Here is a 24,762-nt window from a genome sequence, read left to right as displayed (position 1 = left end):
TTAAGCTTTATTTTTTCTTATTTAATAAAATAAATAACACATTGAAAATCTTGAGTACATTCTTAGTACTCTGGTTTTCACTCTATTCTAAATATCCTGTAATTGCAATTTTGTTTTCCTCTAGACCTTGAAGTTACTCAGGATAATTTTTTTTTTTAATTTCCAAGTTATTGGGTCTTTAAATCAAACTTACAGTGTTAATTTCTGTTTGTCCTATGTTGTGTTCAGGGGTTGGGTCCTGTAAACTTTGTTTTTTTATAACATGTTGAGTTTATGTGTTCTAATACGTGATCATCTTTTAATATCCTATGAATTTATTCTTTGTGTGTGGGATACAAAAATTGATATTATCTACATTATTTAAGTGGTTATTAGTGAAAGAATATGATCTCTGGAATATGCCTTAAAACACAACAACAATAACTCACTAATGAAATGCACACACACATAAAAGGGGTAGAGAGCGATGAAAAAATGAGGGCAAAATGTGAATTTACCCTTTATCAACATAGATTGGTAATGGTTTTGCTTTGGATTCCAGCTTTCTTTTTGTTTGTATTGATCTTTGCTCATTCTTTAACTTTTAACTTTTTTGGTGATTCTGCTTAAATAGTATCTTTTTTCAATATTATTTTGTTGAATTTTTAAAACCCTACATGAAAATATTGTTCATTTAATAGAGAAGTTTAACTCATTTATAAATATTGTCATAATTTATATATTTCATATTAAATCTATCCGTTATAGCTATTTTTAATCATGTCTTGTTTATAATGTACAATATGATTCAGCTATCTATGCTAGTCTTTAATATATAGGAAAAATATGTCCTCTTTTTTAAAAAAAATCTATTTATAGTTACATTTATGTATTTAAATCATTTTTAATCTATAAATCCAAATTTCAGAATCAAAAATGAAACTCATACATTCAGTCAACAAATACACACTGAACCCTTATGCTATGCCAACTACTATAACAAGATTTGAAAATCAAATGGCAGAAAAAGATAAACCTAGTCCTTGTCCATACATAGCTTAAAATCTATTTGAAATATAAGCAAGTGAACAGGCAGTTACAACTCCGCATTACAAGGGCAACTATAGGAAAGCAAAAGATGCTATGGAAGCATGTAGGAGAGACCCCCCACCTTGACTAAGATGTTCAGAGAACATTTTATGGAGGAAATGACATCTCAGCCAAGACCTTGAGATTGAGTGGGAGTCAGTTAAGACCTTTTAAGCTTTATTATTTAACTTAGAACTTGTTGATCCTCTTCCCTACCATCACTACTTCTCAGTTGTTATTAATATTATCTGATGTTTTATACTTAGATATTTGCTATTAGTTTACCATTTTGCATTCAGGAGAAAATGCTGACTTTTTTCTCAGATTTGAACAAGGTAAGTTAAATGTACCTTTATTTCAACAAGTTTTAGTGCTCATATCTAGGTCTTTTAAGCCACTATCTTGCTATTCTTTAGGTGCCATTTTCCCTGAAAAATTTTAAATTCTAAAAGGTAAACGGCTAAATATATTTTCCTGAGGTCTGTATCTAATTCTTCCTCCATATCTTTAGGGATATTGCTAAATTAATTATCCTCTCTTGACCATATATCTAGCTCCCCTTCTCTTTCTAGCTCTTTTCCTTCAGCGTATAAATATCATCACCACCTTTTCTGTTTGAAAAGTCGTGTTTTTGACCCCTTGTTTCTTGTAGCTACTACCCTACATCATTCTCTTCAATGCCAAACTACTTCCTACTTGAAAAAGTTGTCTACACTCTTATGTCCAATTTATAAACACCCGTCTGCTCTTAAACCACTGCTGTAAGCCAGTTTCTATCCTCAGCTCTCGCTTGACACCGCTGTCACCAACATCATCAAAGATCTTCCTGTTGCGAAAATCAAAGAAATTTTGATGTTACTTGACTTCCCTGCCACACCTAAATCTGTAGAGCAGCTCCTGTGTCACTAAACTCTCTCCTAAGTTGGCTTTTAAGACACTTCTGTGGTTTTCCTCCTTCCTTGTCCTTCTACTTTTCCCTCTTCCTTCAATCATCACTTAAGTATTGAGGTTCTCAGACTTTTTGAGCTTAAACGGGACTTTTTTTCTCATCTATTCTCTTCTTACACTAGTACTTTTCCTGTCTGATATGGTATAATCTCCATGGCATCAAATAATGTCTATATACCAGTGACTCCAAAATATATATATCTGAAACCAAAATTAAAGCTCTGGGCTCCAGAGCATTACACGTAATTGTGCATTCGGGTCTCCACTTGGATATCCAATAAGCATCTTAGTTCAATGTGCCCATCTTCCTCCCAATACTCTTTTCCTATATTCCTTGTGTTTTTCTCTTCTTCGAAACCAGAAACCTAAGAATATCCCTGACTCCTTCTCCCTGACCCATATGGTCAGGCATCAATTACTACTATTTCTACTTTTCAAATTTATAGCTTCTTCTCTGATTCCCCACAACTGGCTTAATTCAAGTTCTCATAATTTACCAAATTGGATCATTGCCAAGGTCTTCCATCATCATCATTCTTGCTCCACTCTAATCCATTCATTAGATTCCTCACAGAATTATTTCCCTAAAACACAAATATGATCATGCCACTTATATATTTCCATCTTTTGATAACTCTTCACTGCCTTGAACAGAGTACTCAAATACCTAACCTGGTATACAAGGTAGTTTCTGATCTAGTCCCTTCCATTAACTGCAGTCTCATCACTACCCCAACTCATACGCACAGGCTCATGCAACCATTTTCCCTAACAAAGCACTTTCTCCCTTTGCATATATAGTTCCCTCTAACTGAAAATTTAAAAGTCACCTTTTCTTCCTTACCTGAGCAATTCCTACTTATCCTTTCAGATAGCTCATATGTTATCCCCTATCCTCTCTACTAGTTTGGTTCTGACAATTTCATCACCCAATCTGGGTTATATTTTTATTCAAGTGTTTATATCATCTTTATAATCATTTTTATTGTCACATTTATAACATTTTAAATAACTGTCTCCAATATTCAACTAAGAATTCAATGAGGGCAGGAATCATGTCTTACAAATCCTTCTGCCCTGAGGGCCTGTCACCAATGCCCCATGATCAAGATATAGATTTATATGAATGAACAACAAGTAGTTCAGCATAGATGTATTATGAAGACATACAGGAAAATAGCCAGATCATGAAAAAGCATGTGTGTCAGACAAGTCATCTTAACAGGAAAGGATATGACCAAATGTACATGTTTAAAACCTCATACTCATGGCCATGTGGTAAATAGACCATAGAAGAATAGAATTGGAGGAAGCAAGTGCTTTGAAATGGTTCGAGTGAACAATTATGAAAACCAAACTGATGACAGCAAGGATAGAGAGTGGGAAGCAGATATAAATGACACGTGGAAAGTAAAGTGAATAGGAGTCAATGGCCAATTCAATATAGGAGTTAATGAGGCATGAAGAACCATGAGCAACTCCAAGACTTCTGGCTTGACTGACTCGGAAGATAGATTACTCATGTTGTAAATCATCAAGTCACATTAAGCATGTGCTCTAAACGGGCAATGTACCGGGTGCTTATACCATGAGATAAATAAATAAATCATAGCCTCTGCCCTTCACAGTGTGCAGTGAAATAGAAACATAATCAATGTTATTATAGATCTGTAGGCAAGGTCCTATGGGGGAAAAAAAAGAAAGAAAGTGCTAAACTCTGCTTGGGAATAAGTAGTTTGTAAAACTACCTAGAGTGAAATAAATGCCAAGAAGAATGAGATACAGTCAACTGAAGTAGGGAATTTAGGAAATGGAGTAGAATCTGAAGGAGGAAGGGAGGACAATTGGAAGTTGAGATTGAGGGGCCTTTGGGTAATCCAAGTTGCAGCCATCAGGCAGCCAGAATCCAGAATTCATGGGAAAGAGCTGAGCTAGAGACTTCTCACACCAGGATTACCACAAGGGCTTAGTATTATTTTTTTCTGAAGCTGCCGTAACAAACTACCATAAACTTGGTGGCTTGAAACAAGAGAAATTTATTCCCTCAGAGTCTTGAAGGCCAGAAGTCTGAAGTCAAGGTCTGGGCAGGACCGTGCTCCCTCTGGAGGTTCTAGAGGAGAATCTTTCCTTGCCTCTTCCAGCCTCTTCTGGAGGCTGTCAGTGTTCCTACATTTGTGACCTCACCACTCCAATCTCTGCTTCCATGGTTACATTGCCTCCTCCTCTTCTATCTGTCCCAAACCTTCTTCTCTCTTTCTCTTACAATTCAGGATGATCTCCTCATCTCAGGATACTTAATTGTATCTACAAAGACCCTTCTTCTGAATAAGGTAAGTTTCATAGCTCTGGGGATTAGAATGTGGACATATCTGGGGGGAGAACCACTCAATCCACTAAAAGCATCCTAAGTGAACTCCTTGCTTTCACCACTGTGTCCTTCAGTCAATCCTCAAAACTGCAGCCAACGAGACTCAAAACTTAAGTCACAGATGTAGAAAACAAATTTATGGTTACTGGGCGGGAAGTGCGGGGGGGAGGGATAAATTGGGAGATTATGATTGACATATACACACTACTATATATAAAATAGATAATTAATAAGGACCTACTCTATAGCACAGGGAACTCAACTCAATACTCTGTAATGACCTATATGGGAAAAGAATGTAAAAAAGAGTGGAGATATATGTGTGTGTGTGTGTGTGTGTGTGTGTGTGTATAAAACTGGTTCACTTTGCTGTACATCTGAAATTAACACAACACTCTAAATCAACTATACTCCAATAAAAATTTTAAAAATAAAACAAAACAAAACAAAACAACTTAAATCAGATCAAGTCACTTCTATGCTCAAATCCCTCTACTGGCTCACACTTCCAGTAACAGCCCAATGGTCTACCAAGATTGAGTATATCTGGCCCCCAGTTAGCTCTCTGCCCTCATCTCCTACTTCTGTTCTTCATGTTCACTCCATTCCAGATACACCAGCCTCCTGGCTATTCTTCAACATGACACACACACTACACCTAATAAACCATTGTATGATGGTTAATTTAATGTGTCCCCTTGACCAGGTCATGAGGTGCCCGTACATTTGGTCAAACATTATTCTGAGTGTGCCTGTGAGGGTGTTTCTGAATGAGGTTAATACTTGTTTTAATTTTATCAATAATTGATTGTCAGTAAGAAGACTAGCTAATGGTAGTTTTCAGTAAAAAAACCTTTATAAGACCACTGCATCACAAGTATACAGACACTATAAAAAAAAAAAAACTGGGTCATGGTGGTTTTGGTTTTAAACAGGTATGCAGAAGGTCCCCCTTACACATTCCAATAATGAAAAATGCTTATAATTCTAAATTACAGCAACCCATTTAAGACATGTCCATGTATCAGATCTTTCCTCATCTTACATATCACTAGAAATGAATGATTATATTGAAATGTATCAGTGAGATGTCATACTTCAGTGGAAAATGGCAAATAGTGAAACCCCAATTATATTAAAAAATCAGGGTGCTAGCCTGACTAACACACTAACACCATCAAAATTCAGCCAAAGACAAATGCACAAAATATCTTGAAAATCTAGTTAAAACTATAAAAAATCAAATCTGTATATAAAATTTATCTAAGAAAACAGGAAAATTAAAATGATAGAATCTATATAAATACATGAATCATGTTAACAAGATGTCAAGACTGATTTTCATTTCATGATTTTAACACAAATGTAAATACATAAAAGATGTTCATAAATGGCACCATCAATGTAAATCTCAACCAGTGACAGTAGGTTAGTGCACTAGAAATGATTCACACATCAAGAACTGTGGAATTCAGTACAGCCATGCCCATTTTAGCTCACCAAGAAAAAGCACTTAAGCACAGCTGCAAAGAACAATGCAGAAAATTACTTATATAATCTCTGGGTTCATTAAAGTCCAGGCACTTTGGGGGGAGTTTGAGCATCAGACTTCCATATGTTGTTATGAATCTAGTGGAGGAACTGTCACCTCTTCAAAGTGGCCGTCACTGCACTCTCATGGACACTCATCAAGACCTCAGACTCTGAACATGCCAACATATCTGGGGAGGAAGGTGTGGGCATGTACACAGACATAGGCATGTTTGCTACAGTGGAGGTTTCAAAATTTCTTTGATACTCTGAAGAGTAAGGGGCATAGGGTTCTCTACTAGTACTGTTCTCACCAGTGCCTACTTTTTGAGGTTCAGACGTACTGACACGATAGAAACTGGGCAGATGAGTGATTCAAGTTGAACTTTGTCTGGTTTCTCAATGAAGAACCCAAACTACCTGCAGCAAGCATGTTTCTTCGAGGGTTTATGGATTCAAACTGATCACTAAATTCTGGAGGTCATGTTGATGGTTCATCAGGCACACGAAAGTCTTCTAGCGATGGCAGAAAATCACTTTCAAAGTCATAACCTCCAGGGTTATAGTCTGTATCAACGGCATTTGGATATGATGAGTACAGGAGTGTCTGCTCATCAATAATTGGGGAATTCTTATATATGTGGCATAGGAACATTTGGCATCCAATCCGATGTATGCCAGTGATACCCAGTCTCATCACATGATTCATACAGAAAGGAGCTATGGGATTGCCCTTCAGACAGGCTTTCCCAGGCACTGTATAAGTGAGAAAGCCTTTCCTCTAGAGGTTTCCTGGAGAGGCAAGGATCTAGATCCGCTACTTTAGTACCATGGTGGATGTCTCTGTTAGGCTCCTCTATTGAGTCACTGTCAGAAGGAGAGTTCAAAGGATGAGAGGGAGGCAAGTTTGGGGCTATGTACAGACATCTACTGCTTTTCCATGTCTGTGCACAGGCCCAGGGTTAAAGGTGTTGAATTCAGGATGCTCTGGTATAACAGATGCTTCAAAAGAATTTCAGGAAAGATTGTTCCAAGAGCTATTTGGAATGCTTGGAGTGTAGGAAATAGGATGGATAGACACCCGGGGTGGTATGTCTGAGTAAATGTTCTTAATTAGGTTTGAATCAAACTATGGTCTTGGTAAAAAAGCTGTGGTTGGTCCCAAGTGTCTGTCTTCAGTTTCAGCCTGGTGTTTCTTCTTTCAGCTAAACATCTTATGGCAAAGGATGAACACCACCACCAGCAAAAATATCCTTCTTATAAAAAATATTCCTATTCTTGGGCTTCCCTGGTGGTGCAGTGGTTGAGAGTCCGCCTGCCGAGGCAGTGGACGCGGGTTCGTGCCCTGGTCCAGGTGGATCCCACATGCCATGGAGCAGCTGGGCCCGTGAGCCATGGCCACTGAGCTGGCACGTCCAGAGCCTGTGCTCAGCAGCAGGAGAGGCCATGGCAGTGAGAGGCCCGTGTACCGCAAAAAAAGCAAAAAAAATTTTTTTAAATTGAAAGTTCTGCTTTCCAATAAAAGATGGTTGACTAAACATACTTATTTCCTTTTCTTCCCACCACAAATCTCTCTGAAGTAATACAATATAAAAATATGAATAACTATGGTAATGCAGGAAAGCCAGGGATGCTTGTACAGAAACAATGAGGATTTCTTGAACATATACAGGAGATAAAATGGATGTCAAATGTCTTTCAAAACAAGATATAAACAAATTAGGTTTTAACTCAAAAAGTGAGTCTTTTTTCAGATGAAATCCTGAAAAGAAATCCTAAAAGGAGAGAGGGCAGACAGCAAAAGCAAGAAGAACTACAATCCTGCAACCTGTGGAACAACAACCACATTCACAGAAAGATAGACAAGATGAAAAGGCAGAGGGCTATGTACCAGATGAAGGAACAAGATAAAACCCCAGAAAAACAACTAAATTAAGTGGAGATAGGAAAACCATCCAGAAAAAGAATTCAGAATAATGATAGTGAAGATGATCCTGGACCTCACAAAAAGAATGGAGGCAAAGATCGAGAAGATGCAAGAAATGTTTAACAAAGATTTAGAAGAATTAAAGAGCAAACAAACAGAGATGAACAACACAATAACTGAAATGAAAAATACACTAGAAGGAATGAATAGCAGAATAACTGAGGCAGAAGTATGGATAAGTGACCTGGAAGACAGAATGGTGGAATTCACTCTTGAGGAACAGAATAAAGAAAAAAGAATGAAAAGAAGTGAAAACAGCCTAAGAGACCACAGGGACAACATTAAATGCAACAACATTTGCATTATAGGGGTCCCAGAAGGAAAAGCGAGAGAGAAAGGACCTGAGAAAATATTTGAAGAGATTATAGTTGAAAACTTCCCTAACATGGAAAAGGAAATAGCCGCCCAAGTCCAGGAAGCACAGAGAGTCCCATATAGGATAAACCCAAGGAGAAACACGCTGAGACACATAGTAATCAAATTGGCAAAAATTAAAGACAAAGAAAAATTATTGAAAGCAGCAAGGGAAAAGTGACAAAAAACATACAAGGGAACTCCCAAAAGGTTAACAGCTGATTTCTCAGCAGAAACTCTACAAGCCAGAAGGGAGTGGCATGATATACTTAAAGTGATGAAAGGGAAGAACCTACAACCAAGATTACTTTGCACAGCAAGGATCTCATTCAGATACGATGGAGAAATCAAAAGCTTTACAAAAAAGCAAAAGCAAACAGAATTCAGTACCACCAAACCAGCTCTACAACAAATGCTAAAGGACAAACTCTAAGTGGGAAACACAAGAGAAGAAAAGGACCTACAAAAACAAACCCAAAACAATTAAGAAAATGGTCATAGGACCATACATATCAACAATTACCTTAAACGTGAATGGATTAAATGCTACAACCAAAAGACACAGGCTTGCTGAATGGATACAAAAACAAGACCCATATACATGCTGTCTACAAGAGACCCACTTCAGACCTAGGGACAGACTGAAAGTGAGGGTATGGAAAAAGATATTCCATGCAAATGGAAATCAAAAGAAAGCTGCAGTAGCAATACTCATATCCGATAAAGTAGACTTTAAAATAAAGAATGTTACAAGAGACAAGGAAGGACACTACATAATGATCAAGGGATCAATCCAAGAAGAAGATATAACAATTATAAATATATATGCACCCAACAAAGGAGCACCTTGATACATAAAGCAATTACTAACAGCTATAAAAGAGGAAATCGACAGTAACACAATAATAGTGGGGGACTTTATCACCTCACCTACACCAATGTACAGATCATCCAAAATGCAAATAAATTAGGAAACAGAAGCTTTAAATGACACAATAGACCAGATAGATTTAATTGATATTTATAGGACATTCCATCCCAAAACAGCAGATTACACTTTCTTCTCAAGTGTGCACAGAATATTCTCCAGGACACACCACATCTTGAGTCACAAATCAAGCCTCAGTAAATTTAAGAAAATTGAAATCATATCAAGCAACTTTTCTGACCACAATACTATGAGATTAGAAATCAATTACAGGGAAAAAATGTAAAAAACACAAACACATGGAGGCTAAACAATATGTTACTAAATAACCAAGAGATCACTGAAGAAATCAAAGAGGAAATCAAAAAATACCTAGAAACAAATGACAATGAAAACACAATGATCCAAAACCTATGGGATGCAGCAAAAGCAGTTCTAAGAGGGAAGTTTATAGCTATACAAGACTACCTCAAGAAACAAGAAAAATCTCAAATAAACAATCTAACCTTACAGCTAAAGAAACTAGAGAAAGAAGAACAAGCAAAACCAAAAGTTAGTAGAAGGAAAGAAATCATAAAGGTCAGAGCAGAGATAAATGAAAGAGAAACAAAGAAAACAATAGCAAAGATCAGTAAAACTAAAAGCTGGTTCTTTGAGAAGATAAACTTGATAAACCATTAGCCAGACTCATCAAGAAAAGGAGGGAGAGGACTCAAATCCATAAAATTAGAAGTGAAAAAGGAGAAGTTACAACAGACACTGCAGAAATACAAAGCATCCTAAGAGACTACTATAAGCAACTCTATGCCAGTAAAATGGACAACTTGGAAGAAATGGACAAATTCTTAGAAAGGTATAAATTTCCAAGACTGAACAAGGAAGAAACAGAAAATATGAACAGACCAATCACAAGTAATGAAATTGAAACTGTGATTTAAAATTATCCAACAAACAGAAGTCCAGGACCAGACGGCTTCACAGGTGAATTCTATCAAACATTTAGAGAAGAACTAACACCCATCCTTCTCAAACTCTTCCAAAGAAATTGCAGAGGTAGGAACACTCCCAAACTCATTCTATGAACAACCATCACCCTGATACCAAAACCAGACAAAGATATTACAAAAAAAGAAAATTACAGGCCAATATCACTGATGAATATAGATGCAAAAATCCTCAACAAAATACTAGCAAACAAAATTCAACAACACAGTAAAAGGATCATGCACCTTGATCAAGTGGGATTTATCCCAGGGATGCAAGGATTCTTCAATATACACAAATCAATCAATGTGATACACCATATTAACAAAGTGAAGGATAAAAACCATATGATCATCTCAGTAGATGCAGAAAAAGCTTTTGAAAAAGTCAACACCCATTTATAATAAAAACTCTCCAGAAAGTGGGCATAGAGGGAACCTATCTCAACATAATAAAGGTCATATATGAGAAACCCACATCATTCTCAATGATGAAAAACTGAAAGCATTTCCTCTAAGATCAGGAACAAGACAAGGATGTCCACTCTCACCACTATTCTTCAACATAGTTTAAGAAGTCCTAGCTATGGAAATCAGAGAAGAAAAGGAAATAAAAGAGATACAAATTGGAAAAGAAGAAGTAAAACTGTCACTGTTTGCAGATGACATTATACTATACATAGAGAATCCTAAAGATGCCACCAGAAAACTACTAGAGCTAATCAATGAATTTGGTAAAGTTGCAGGATACAAAATTAATGTGCAGAAAACTCTTGTATTCCTATACACTAATGATGAAAAATCTGAAAGAGAAATTAAGGATACACTCCCACTTACCACTGCAAAAAAAAGAATAAAATACCTAGCAATAAACCTACCTAGGGAGACAAACGACCTGTATGCAGAAAATTATAAGACACTGTTGAAAGAAATTAAAGATGATACAAACAGGGCTTCCCTGGTGGTGCAGTGGTTGAGAGTCCGCCTGCCGATGCAGGTGACATGGATTTGTGCCCTGGTCCGGGAGGATCCCAAATGCCATGGAGCAGCTGGGCCCGTGAGCCATGGCCACTGAGCCTGTGCATCCAGAGACTCTGCTCCGCAGCGGGAGAGGCCACAATGGTGAGAGGCCCATGTACGGAAAAAAAAAAAAAAAAAAAAAAAAAAAGATACAAACAGATGGAGAGATATACCATGTTCTTGGATTGGAAGAATCAACATTGTGAAAATGACAATACTGTCCAAAGCAATCTACAGATTCAATGCAATCCCTATCAAACTACCAATGGCATTTTTTACAGAACTAGGACAAAAAATCTTAAAATTTGTATGGAGACAAAAAAGACCCCAAACAGCCAAAGCAGTCTTGAGGGAAAAAAATGGAGCTGGAGGAATCAGACTCCCTGACTTCAGACTATACTACAAAGCTACAGTAATCAAGACAACATGGTATTGGCACAAAAAGAGAAATATAGATCAATGGAACAGGATAGAAAGCCCAGAGATAAACCCACACACATATGGTCAACAAATCTATGACAAAGGAGGCAAGGATATACAATGGAGAAAAGACAGTCTCTTCAATAAGTGGTGCTGGGAAAACTGGACAGCTAGATGTAAAAGAATGAAATTAGAACACTCCCTAACACCATACACAAAAATAAACTCAAAATTGATTAGAGACCTAAATGTAAGACTGGACACTGTAAAACTCTTAGAGGAAAACATAGGAAGAACCCTCTTTGACATAAATCACAGCAAGATCTTCTTTGATCTACCTCTTAGAGTAATGGAAATAAAAACAAAAATAAACAAATGGGACCTACTGAAACTTAAAACCTTTTGCAAAACAAACGAAACTACAAACAAGATGAAAAGACAACCCTCAGAACGGGAAAAAATATTTGCAAACAAATCATCGGACAAAGGATTAATCTCCAAAATGTATAAACAGCTCATGCAGCACAATATTAAAAAAACAAACATCCCAATTAAAAAATGGGCAGAAGACCTAAGTAGACATCTCTCCAAAGAGGACATACAGATGGCCAAGAAGCACATGAAAAGCTGCTCAACATCACTAAGTATTAGAGAAATGCAAATCAAAGCTCCAATGAGGTATCACCTCACACCAGTTAGAATGGGCACCATCAGAAAATCTACAAACAACAAATGCTGGAGAGGTTGTGGAGAAAAGGGAACCCTCATGCACTGTTGGTGGGAATGTAAATTGATACAGCCACTATGGAGAACAGTATGAAGGTTCCTTAAAAAACTAAAATTAGAATTACCATATGACCCAGTAGTCCCACTATTGGGCATATTCCTAGAGAAAACCATAATTCAAAAAGACACATGCACCCCAACGTTCATTGCAGCACTATTTACAATAGCCAGGTCATGGAAGCAACCTAAATGCCCATTGACAGACAAATGGATAAAGAAGTTGTGGTATATATATACAATGGAATATTGCTCAGCCATAAAAAGGGACAAAATTGGGTCATTTGTAGAGACGTGGATGTATCTAGAGACTGTCATACACAGTGAAGTCAGAAAGAGAAAAACAAATTTCCCATATTAATGCATAGATGTGGAACCTAGAAAAATGGTACAGATGAAAAGGTTTTCAGGGCAGAAATAGAGACACAGATGTAGAGAACAAATGTGTGGATACCAAGGGGAGAAAGCAGTGGCAGGTGGGAGTGGTGGTGTGATAAATTGAGAGATTGGGATTGACATGTATACACTTTGTGTATAAAATGGATGACTAATAACAATCTGCTGTATTAAAAATTTTTTAATTTTTAAAAAATTTAGAAACCCTAAAAGCATAGGCAGTTAAAGCTGACCCATCTATTAAGCTATGAGTTGGTTGGTAAGGAGATTAAAGCTCCATAAGGCTCCAAATTCAAGTTGTAGTTGAGTACAGCTTAATTTTCTCTATCTGCCAAGGTCCTCTTACAGCATAGTAAACCCACAGCTGAGAGAACAGGAGGATTACTATCAGTAAATAAGGGATTCAATAAATTTCTGGAACACAAAAAGCATAAGAAGGAATAGCTATTGATGATGCAGAACAGAGGAAGGTATAGCCTAAAACACACACATACACACACACACACACACACACACAGAGGCTGTACCACTGGGAGGTGTCTACCTGGTCTGTTGGTAAGACTCAGAAATACTATACTTGGTACATCAGATGGTTGAAGGGAGGTGCAGGCCCTAAAAACAAGAGGCTGCAGAGAAACAGTCAATCCTCTCCTGACAGCATGGTGTTTCTCCTTAAGGAAGAAAAAAAAAAGTGGGGAATTCTCTTTAAAAATGGAATAAACTCTCTGGGAAAAACTGAAGTAGCTGGGAATCAGCACCCGAGAGACCCCACCACCACCTCCAGGTTCCCTAAAAGAAAATTTGCCAGGTGACAGGTCCCACCCCTGTTCACAGACCTCATGGTCAGCTTTTCTATTTTCTCATTTTGAAATACGAACGGAAAACCAAGGATCACCAGACATTTGTGGAAAAAAACATAGTACACTACAAAGAACCTCAAGGAAACAGATAAAACTAAAACAAACAAACAAAAAAGGCAGAAAATAACTTAGAAAATGCTAATTTGTACCCTAGGAGAAATTAAACTAAGATAAAAATCTCGGTTTTGTGTAACCTAAAGCTTAATCAATACTGGGGGTCTTTTTTAAAATATAAAATTAGAAATATAAAACTTGCTGCAAAAATGAATATTTATATATGAAAAATATGTCACAACTTAAATTACATGATCTTAGAGATTCCAATCCCTCTTTTTTGAGATCTATTCAGCCAGAAGAGCTTTCATAAAACTGTTTCCTGATTGTAACATAGCTTTACCTGCCCACTTAGAATACTCTACAACTCCCAGCAACTTTCTGAACTCAAGTGTGGGGTCATTAGTTTTGTGGTAAATTTATTCTGGCAAAGATAAAAAAGGAGGGGGAGGAGAATGAAGATTAGAGAGCAAGAAAGAGGTATTTTTAACGTTACTGCCAAAAAACAAAAATCAATAAAATTTGGAAAGACATAGTTGAGGAAACCTCTCAAAAAATAAGTCAAAGAACTCCTCCTCAAAAAAGAGAGGAAAGGGGTTTCCCTGGTGGTCCAGCGGGTAAGACTTTACGCTCCCAATGCAGGGGGCCTGGGTTCAGTCCCTGGTCAGGGAACTAGATCCTGCACGCTACAACTAAGAGTTTGCATGCCGCAACTGAGGGGTCCACATGCCACAACTAAGACCTGGTACAGCAAAAATAAATAAATAAATATTTTTTAAAAAGAGAGAAAAAGAAAAGATTAGACACAAAGAGAATTAATCTAAGTGGCCCATCATCAGACCATAAAGAAAGGTTCCAGAAAAATGATTAGAGACAGCAGAACAGAGATAAGTATAAAATGAAAGAGGAAAATTTCCCTGGGTTAAAGACACACTCAGATTTTCAGACTAAAATATCCCCCCACATGCCCAAAAGTTGATGAGTAAAGACCCACACCTGTACATACTATTGTGAAATTTTAGAATGCAAGAATTAAAGACAATATTCTAAATATTCCCAGTTAGAGAAAAATCAAAACATAAAAGGAAGCCACATACAAAGAAATAAGAATTAATCCAGCATCAGACTTCTCATTTGCAACACTAGATGCAAGAATACAACAAAACGTGGCTTCAAAGTCTAAAGAAGGGATTGGCAAAGTACATCCCATGGGCCAGACGCAGCATGCTTCCTCTTTTGAAAATGAAGTTTTACTGGAACACAGTCAGGCTCATTCATTTACCTCTTGTCTATAACTTCTTTTATGCTACAAAGGCAGAGTTGAGTAGTTGCAACAGAAACCACATGGCTCACAAAGCCTAAAATATTTACTATCTGGCCCTTTACAGAAGTTTGCTGACCACTGCTCTTCAGGAAAATGATTATCAACCTAGATTTCTACAACCTTCCAAACCATAATGCAAGCTGGAGGGTAAGATATATTTACAAACATGAAAGAACTAATAGCTTAATCTATCATTCTCTCTTGGAGAATGGAATATGCAAGTGGAGTCATAACACAGAAAAGAAAAGGACGTGTGATCCAGGAAACAATGGCTCTTACATCAGAGAATAGTAAGAAAAGTGTAAGGATGATAACTGTGCAGCAAGTCAGGGCACCCAATCCATACTGTGTTGGGAAGACAGAGGAGAGGTCTATAGGAAACAGAACTTGACAGGACTGACATAATGAAGAGACTGAGGTAGCGGGGAAATGAGGCTACGGTGAAGGCAATACTCTTCAAGGAGATAACTCTATTTTCTCTAATAATGTAAATACTGACTATTGAATTTCAATGTGTACCATGAGCCTGTAAGCAAACATGGAAGATTCAATCATGACTGCAAAAAAGAAAGTAAATGTCATCAATCATTACAGTGTAAAAGGAAAAATACAGATCAAAAAGGCTGAAAGATTAAGGGGAGAGGAGACTTAAAGGAAAACTCTCTTCTCTTTGTAATATCTTCATCTTACAGAGTGAGGCAGGACTCTGATGTATCAAGTAATAAAGGTACAATGCTGACCAATACAGAAATCAAAAGTGATAATGGAACTATACTGTAAAGAGAGAAAAGAGGGAGTATGTGGTATAAGTGAATTAAAATGTCTAAATCTGATCAAGTAAGTCACAGTGATATAAATGTGTCATTTAGAAATAGGGTTGAAATCACCTAGGGAAAAAACAGGTAAAAGTGTTTAAAATGGCTCTGGGAAGCAGAAGTGGGAGTGGGAGGGATGGGGCAGAATTGATGTTTTTAAGCATAAGTCTTTCTGCATTTGATTTTCTAATGATGTGCTTGGTAAATGTTTATTTTAAATGAATAACAAAGTTGTTATTAACCTCTGGATAATGAAATGAAATAATGAAATGGAATGAAATGAAATGAAATGAGCTGGACTGCATGCAGAGTAGATTCACCCCTCCTACTCTCACACCAGCATGCTGCTGCAATTGTCCCTGGGATAAATAAAGCAAATTTGCTCCATATTGCTTCATTATCTCCTTCTGTACTGTTACTATCAAATATACTATTTATTGTCAAATATATATTTTAATGCATATATTTTCATATATATAGTGTATACTCAACAATATGGTGTTATAATTATTTCATTATTGATTTAAACATTCTTACATTTTTAAGGAAATAAAAAAATGGAAAAATACATATGCAGACTGTTACACATACCTACATATTTAACATTTCCTGTGGTCTGCATCTTTCCTGTGGATCTGAGTTAAAATTTTCTATCATTTCCTTCCTTGCTGCTGGACTTTTTTTAGTATTCCTTAAAGGGAAAGACTGCTAGCAATGAATTCTCTAAGCATTGGTAGATCTAGGAATGTCTTCATTTTATCTTATAATTTTTGAAGAATAATTTTGTTGGCTATTGGCAGGTTTGTTTTCCCCAGAACTTTGATTATGTCATTTCACTGTCTTTGGATCTCCCTTGTTTCTGATGAGAAGCCAGCTGTTTATTTCTGTATTGTTAATGCTCTCTGTGTGGTAAGTTGTTTTTTTTCTTGTGGCTTTCAAGATTTCTCTTTATTTTTGGCTTTCAGTAGTTGCGCTATGATATGTCTAAATGTGATTCTCTTTATGTTTATACTAGATTCATTGAGATTCTCAGATGTGTAGGTAAATGCTTTTCATCAAATTTGGGAAGTTTTTTAAAACAAGTAGCTGTAAATATAGGTCAGTATATATGAACCTCATGGTAACCACAAATCAAAAACCTAAAATAGATACAAAAATAAAAAAACAGAGAGAAAGGAACCCAAACATAACACTAAAGAAAATCATCAAACCACAAGAGAAGAAACTAAAAGAAGAAAAAAACAGATAACTATAAAAACAATCCAAAAACATTTAACAAAATGGTAATAAGTACATACCTATCAATAATCACTTTAAATGTAAATAGACTAAATGCTCCAACCAAAAGACATAGGGTGGCTGAATGGATAAAAAACAATACCCATCTATGTGCTATCTTAAGACTTCAGAACTTAAGACACATACAGACTGAAAGCAAAGGGATGGAAAAAGATATGTGGTGCAAATGGAAATGAATAGAAAGCTGGGGTAGCAACACTCATATCAAACAAAATAGACATTAAGACAAAGTCTATAACAAAAGACAAAAAAGAGCACTAATGATAAAAGGGTCAATTGAAGAAGAGGATATAACATTCATAAACATATATGTACCTAATATAGGAGCACCTAAATAAATAAAGCAAGTAATAACAGACATAAAGGGAGAAATTGAAAGTAATACCATAATAGTAGGGGACTTTAATACCCCATTTACATCAATGGGCCGACCATCCAGAAAGAAAATCAATATGGAAACAGTGGCCTTAGATGACACATTAGACCAGATGAACTTGATCTCTATTGAACATTCCAACCAAAAGCAGTAGAATACACATTCTTTTCAAGTACATGAAACTTTTTTCAGAGTAGATAACATGCTAGGCCACATAACAAGTCTCAGTAAATTTAAGAAGACTGAAATCATATCAAGCAGTTTTTCCAACCACAACAACATGAAATTAGAAATCAACTACAGGAAGAAAGCTAGAAAAAACACAAACACAAGGAGACTAAAAAAGCAAAAAAAAAAAAAAAAAGCATGCTACTAAAAAACCAATAGGTCAATGAAGAAATCAAAAAGGAAATCAAAAAATACATTGAGAAAAATGAAAATAGAAACACAACTTTCAAATCTATGCCAAGATGGACCAATATCTGGAAAATAATCAATGTGATACACTACATTAACAAAACAAAGGAAAAAATCACATGATCATCTCAATAGATGCAGAAAAAGCATTTGACAAAATTCAACATATATACATGATAGAAACTAACAACAAAGTTGCTATAGAAGGAACATACCTCAACGTAATAAAGGCCATTTATGACAAACCCACTGCTAACTTCATACTAAATGGTGAAAAGCTGAAAGCATTGCCTCTGAGATCAGGAACAAGACAAGGATACCTTCTCTCACCACTTTTTAAATATAGTATTGGAAGTGCTAGCCACAGAAATCAGACAATAAAAAGGGATAAAAGACATCCAAATTTGAAGGGAAGAAATAAAGCTGTCACAACTTGCAGATGATATGATACTTTATAGAGAATAAAGACTCCACTAAAGAAGTATTAGATCCAATAAATAAATTCAATAAAGCTGCAGGATACAAGATTAATATACAGAAATCTGTTGCATTTCTATACACTAATAATGAAATATCAGAAAGAGAAATCAAGAAAACAATCCCATTTACAATCAAATCAAAAAGAATAAAATACCTAGGCATAAATTTAGCTGAGAAAGTGAAAGACCTGTACTCTGAAAACTATAAAACATTAATGAAGGAAATTAAATGCAATACAAATAAATGGAAAGATATCCTGTGTTCATGGATTGGAAGATTAATATTGTTAAAAATTCTATACTACCCAAAGCAATACGCAGATTCAATGCAATCACTATCAAAATACCCATGGCATTTTTCACAGAACTAGAATAAATAATTCTAGTATAAAATTTGTATGGAAACACAAAAGACCCTCAATAACCAAAATATTCTTGAGAAAGAAGAATAGAGCTGGAAGAATCATACTCCTTGACTTTAGACTATACTACAAAGTTACAGTAATTAAAAGAGTAGGGGTATTCACTGGTGGCGCAGTGGTTAAGAATCCACCTGCCAATGCAGGGGACATGGGCTTGAGCCCTGGTCAGGGAAGATCCCACATGCCACAGAGCAACTAAGCCTGTGCACCACAGCTACTGAGCCTGCGCTCTAGAGCCCATGAGCCACAGCTACTGAAGCCCACATGCCTAGAGTCCATGCTCCAGAACAAGAGAAGCCACTGAAATGAGAAGCCTGTGCACCACAACAAAGAGTAGCCCCCACTCGCCACAACTAGAGAAAGCCCGCACCCAGCAACAAAGACCAACTCAGCCAAAAATAAATAAATACATAAATTTAATTTTTTTAAAAGTATGATACTGGCACAGAAACAACCACATAGATCAATGAAACAGAATAGAAAGCACAGAAATAAACCCACACACATATGGTCAACTAATCTATGAAAAAGGAGGCAAGAATATACAATGGGGAAAAGACAGCCCCTTCAATAAGTGGTGTTGGGAAAACTGGACAGCTACATGTAAAAAAATGAAACTAGAACATTTTCTCAAAAATAAACCCAAAATGAATTCAAGACTTAAATGTAAAACTGAAACCATAAAACTCCTAGAAGAAAACATAGGCAGTATGCTCTTTGACATTGATCTTAGCAATACTTTTTTGGATATGTCTCAGGCAAGGGAAACAAAAGCAAAAATAAACAAATGGGACCTAATTAAAGTTAAAAGCTTTTTCACAGCAAAGGAAATCATCAACGAAATGAAAGGGCAATCTACTGAATGGGAAAAGATATTTGCAAATGATATGTCTGATAAGAGGTTGATATCTAAAATATATAAAAAGCTCATAAACTCAATATCAAAAAAACAAACAATCTGATTTAAAAATGGGCAGAGGACTTGAATAGACATATTTCCAAAGAAGACATAAAAATGGCTAACAGGCACATGAAAAGATGCTCAACATCACTAATCATCAGGGAAATGCAAATCAAAACCACAATGAGATATCACCTCACACCTGTTAGAATGGTAACAAGTGTTGGCAAAGATGTGGATTAAAAGGAATTCTCACGCACTCTTGGTGGGAATGTAAATTGTTATAGCCACTATGGAAACAGTATGGAGGTTCCTCAAAAAAATTATAAATATAACTACTATACAATCCAGCAATTCTACTCCTGGGTATTTATCCAAAGAAAACAAAAACACTAATCTGAAAGATATATGCACCCCAATGTTCATAGCAGTATTATTTACAATAGCCAAGATATGGAAGCAATATAGTTTGCTCCCAAAAGATGAATGGATAATGAAAATGTGCCATATATGTAAAACAGAATATTACTCAGCCATAAAAGAGAATGAAATTTTGCCATTTGCAACTACATGGATGGAGCTGGAGGGTATTACATTTAGGGAAATAACTCAGAGAAAGACAAATACTGTATGTTTCACTTACATATGGAATCTAAAAAATAAAACAAATGAACAAATATAACAAAACAGAAATAGACTCACAAATACAGAGAACAACTTAGGGGTTACCAGAGAGGAGTGGGGTGGGGGCGGGCAAAACAGGTGAAGGGGATTAAGAGGTACAAACTACTAGGTATAAAATAAATAAGTTACAAGGATGTAATTGTACAGCATAGGGAACTTAGTCATTATTTTATAATAACTTTGTATGGAGTGTAATCTATAAAAATATTGAATTACTATGTTGTACACCTGAAACAAATATAATATTGTAAGTCAACTATACTTCAATAAAAAATTAAGGAAGTTTTTGGCCCTTAGTTCTTCAAATCTTTTTTTTTTTTCTACTCTTTTCTCTCTCCTCTCTTTCTGGAACTCCCATTACATGTATGCTGTACACTTTATGTTGACCTAAGGTTTCCTTTTTCTTCAATTTTCTTCTTTTCATTTTTCAGATTGAGTTATTTCTATTGATCTTTTTCTTCCTTCAAGTCTCTTATTTTTTTCCTCTGCCATTTCAAATATGCTGTTAAGCCTGTCTGATAAAATTTTTTATTTCAGTAATTGTATTTTTCAACTCTAGAATTTACATTTTGGGTTTTTTTATACTTTATAGTTCTCTATTTATATTTTCTGTGTATTAAGTCATCATCATCACATTTTCCTTTCATTATTTGAACAAAATTTCCTTTAATTCTTTGAAAATATTTATAATAGCTGCTTTGAAGTTTTTGTCTATAACCCCAAACTTGGGCTCACTCTGAGCAGTTTCTGTGGACTTCTTTCTTTTTTACTTTTTTTTTTAACTGAGTATGGGTTATATTTTTCTGTTTCTTGCATATCAAGTAAATGTTTTTTAAAAATGAACATTTTTAGATAAATATTGTAGGAATCCTTGATTCTGTTTTATCTTTCTTAGGGTTGTGGAGTTTTTTCAACTTTTTTTTTAGTAATTTATCCAGACTTAAGCTGTGGAATCACTGATGTCTATTCTCAGTTTTTAAATTATTTTTTTAGACTATTTATCTAAAGGTCTCCCTTTTATACACATAGCTTATTGGTAAACCAATGATGTGGGCAGAAGTTGAGCTCAAATTCCTCATTCCCATAGGACTTCCACTTCTGTCAATTGATCTTTGTGTTGTTTGCAAAGTTACAACCAGTTCTCAAGTTTTCCTTGACTTTCACTTTTCACCAGGTTCTCTCACGTTTCCCCCATGCATGTATAGTTTTATAGTTAGTCAAGAATGTATGGGCCTCCCTGGTGGCGCAAGTGGTTGAGAGTCCGCCTGCCGATGCAGGGGATACGGGTTCGTGCCCCGGTCTGGGAGGATCCCATATGCCGCGGAGCGGCTGGGCCCGTGAGCCATGGCCGCTGAGCCTGCGCGTCCGGAGCCTGCGCGTCCGGAGCCTGTGCTCCGCAACGGGGGAGGCCACAACAGTGAGAGGCCCGCATACCGCAAAAAAAAAAAAAAAAAAAAAAGAATGTATAGAGAGTTTATATCGGGTTTTCTATGGATAACTCATTTCCAGGGTCTCCCCATTAAATTTCTGGCTAGTCTACCATTCACCCTAACCAGAACCACAAAGTCAGGCTTGCAAAGCTATAGCTATTCCCCATTTATTCCCAACCATGTCCACCACTTTTAAACAACAAAGCCAAGTATTTTCACCCCCCAACCAAATTTAGTTCACTTCCCTTGCAGCAAAGCTGTTTGTTTCAAGATCATCCCCATGCTGATAAAACTATCATTCTTTCCAGCCAAGTTCGGGTGGGGCAAGTGCAGGAAGGATGAATACAGTCCCAGTCAAAAGGCCACACTCTACTGTCCTTACCTGAAGTTCTAGCATTTTGTCGAGAATAAATGCTTCTCAATTTGTTATCTGACTTTGGATGATTTCCAGTGCCCAACCTCTTCACAGCTTCAAAACTGGATTTGCCTTCCCTCAAAGAGATTTGAGAAAAAAATACCACCTAAAAACACAAGAACAGACTGTTATAAAACAAATCAAACCAAAAATCTAGCCACTTAGAAATGTTTGAGTCTTATGAAAAGTGCTTGAATACTAAGAAATTTAAACTCTGATTATGGACTAATTAGAAATTAATAAAATTAGGACAACACATATAAAAACTAATGAAATTGTGCCAAGGTGGTATGCAAAGAAGTATTTTTAGCTTTACAATTATTTATAAGAAAGAAAGAAAGAGAGAGAGAAGGAAAGGAAGAGAGAAAGAAAAGGAAGGAAGGAAGGAAGGGAGGAAGGATGAAGGGAGGGAGAAAGGTCTTAAGGAATTAGAAAAAGAACAATAAAATAAACCAAAATAAAATAGAAGGAAGAAAAGCATACAGTTAAAAGAAGAAAGTAATGAAATATGGAAGAGAAAATTAATCTTGGAAAATAAATATAGGAACTGGTTCTTTGGAAAAGAGCAATGAAATACACAAACTCCAAGCAAGTCTAATGAAGGAAAACATCTCTAGAATTAAGCTCCATGAGCGCCTTATTTGCCACTGCATTCTCAGCACCAAGAAAATTGCCTGGTACATATAGGTACTCTGTAGATATTTGTTAAATCAAAAAAATGAATGAACAAACATTAAATTTCTTAAAGAACATAGAAACAAATACAGAATAGAACTTTTAAAGCACATGTTTCTCACTTGTAGGTCTGCAAGTTGGCTACATATCTGCTGGACTATGTTGAGTTCCAGATTCTGGGGTTCAAGCTCTAAGCCCCAAGGTTCCAGGCTAAATGCTATGTTCAGTTCTATTCCATGTATCTTCATCTTCATCTTGGACCAGAGACTGCTCGTTGCATTCTCTTCTCGTGACAGATCACAGGCATACAAGAGGCCAAGCAAAATTATGCAGGCACACTTAATGCCTTTACAAGCATCCATCCACTAACATTCTATTGTCCAAAGGTAGACAATGGGGCAATGTCTTAACCAGTTCAGGCTATAACAGAGTACCATAGATTGGGTACCTCAAACGACATATATTTCTCACAGTTTTGGAGGCAAGATCAAGGTGCCAGCATGGTCAGATTCTCTTCCAGTTTGTAGATGACTGCCTTCTTGCCGTATACTCACATGGTGGAGAGATCATCTCTCATGTGTCTCTTTTTATCACAGCACTATTCCCATTCATGAGGGCTCCACCCTCATGTCCTAATTACCTCCCAAAAGCCCCACCTCCAAATATTATCACACTGGGAATTATAACTTTTACATATGAATTTTAGGGTGCAAAAGCATTCAGTCTATAGCAGGCATGAAAATATACCACACCCACTCCAGTGTACTGTATGGTTATATGCCAGAAGGAAGTAGTAATGGATTAAGAACAGTAATCCAATGTACCACAAAGCTCAATTTACCACAATAACTGGTATGAAAAATAAGACTACAGTGAGGTAACATTTCTTACCTATGCAATTGAGAAAAATCCTAAATATATTTTCTTGGTGAGGCTATGGGGAAACAGGCATTCTCATACGTTTGTAGTTAGAATACAAAACAGTCCCTCTGAAAGGGAATTTGGCAACCTCGAGAAAAATTATATATGCATTTATCCTTTGACCCAGAGATTCCACATCTAGCAATCTGTGCAAAAGACACATTGGTGTGACTATCAGTTTTTATGTGTCAGCTTGGCTAGATTATAGTCCTCAGTTATTCATTCAAACACTAATCTAGGTGTTGCTGTGAAGGTATTTTGTAGATGCGATTGATGGCCATAATCAGTTTACTTTAAGTAAGAAGGATTATACTAAGTAGTTTGAATGGGCCTGATTCTTTCAGTTTGAAAGTTTTAAGAGCAGAAGTTTCCCTGAGGAAGAAGAAATTCCCACCTGTGAACTAGAACTTCACCTTACGAGCAAGATTTCTAGTCTTCCTGACACCCTGCCCTGCCAATTTCAACTAACCTAGTCAGTCTCAACAATCACTCAAGCCAATTCCTTGCAATAAATATCCTACTAGTTCTGTTTCTTTGGTGGAACCCTGACTAATAAAATTGGTAAAAATACCAAAAGGCATAACACAAGAGTATTCATTATAGCACTATTTATAATTGCAAAAAATTGAAAATGTCCATCAACATGGGGACTGCAATGGAGGGCTATTGCTATGGACTGTATGCTAGTGTTCCCCCAAAGTTCATATGTTGAAACCTTCATCCCCAATGCGATGGTGTTTGGAGATGGGGCCTTTAGGAGGTAATTAGGTCATAAGAATAGAACCCTCCTCATGAGATTAGTGCCTTTATAAGAAGAATCAGGAGACAGTTTGCTTCCTCTCTCCATCGTGTGAGGACACGAGAAGGCAATATATAAAAACCTAGAAGAAGAGTCTTATTACACC

This window comes from Mesoplodon densirostris, chromosome 5, assembly GCF_025265405.1.
Source record: "Mesoplodon densirostris isolate mMesDen1 chromosome 5, mMesDen1 primary haplotype, whole genome shotgun sequence".
Classification (NCBI taxonomy): Eukaryota; Metazoa; Chordata; class Mammalia; order Artiodactyla; family Ziphiidae; genus Mesoplodon; species Mesoplodon densirostris.
The sequence above is the reverse complement of the archived record's forward strand: the minus strand, read 5'-3'. Positions refer to the sequence as shown.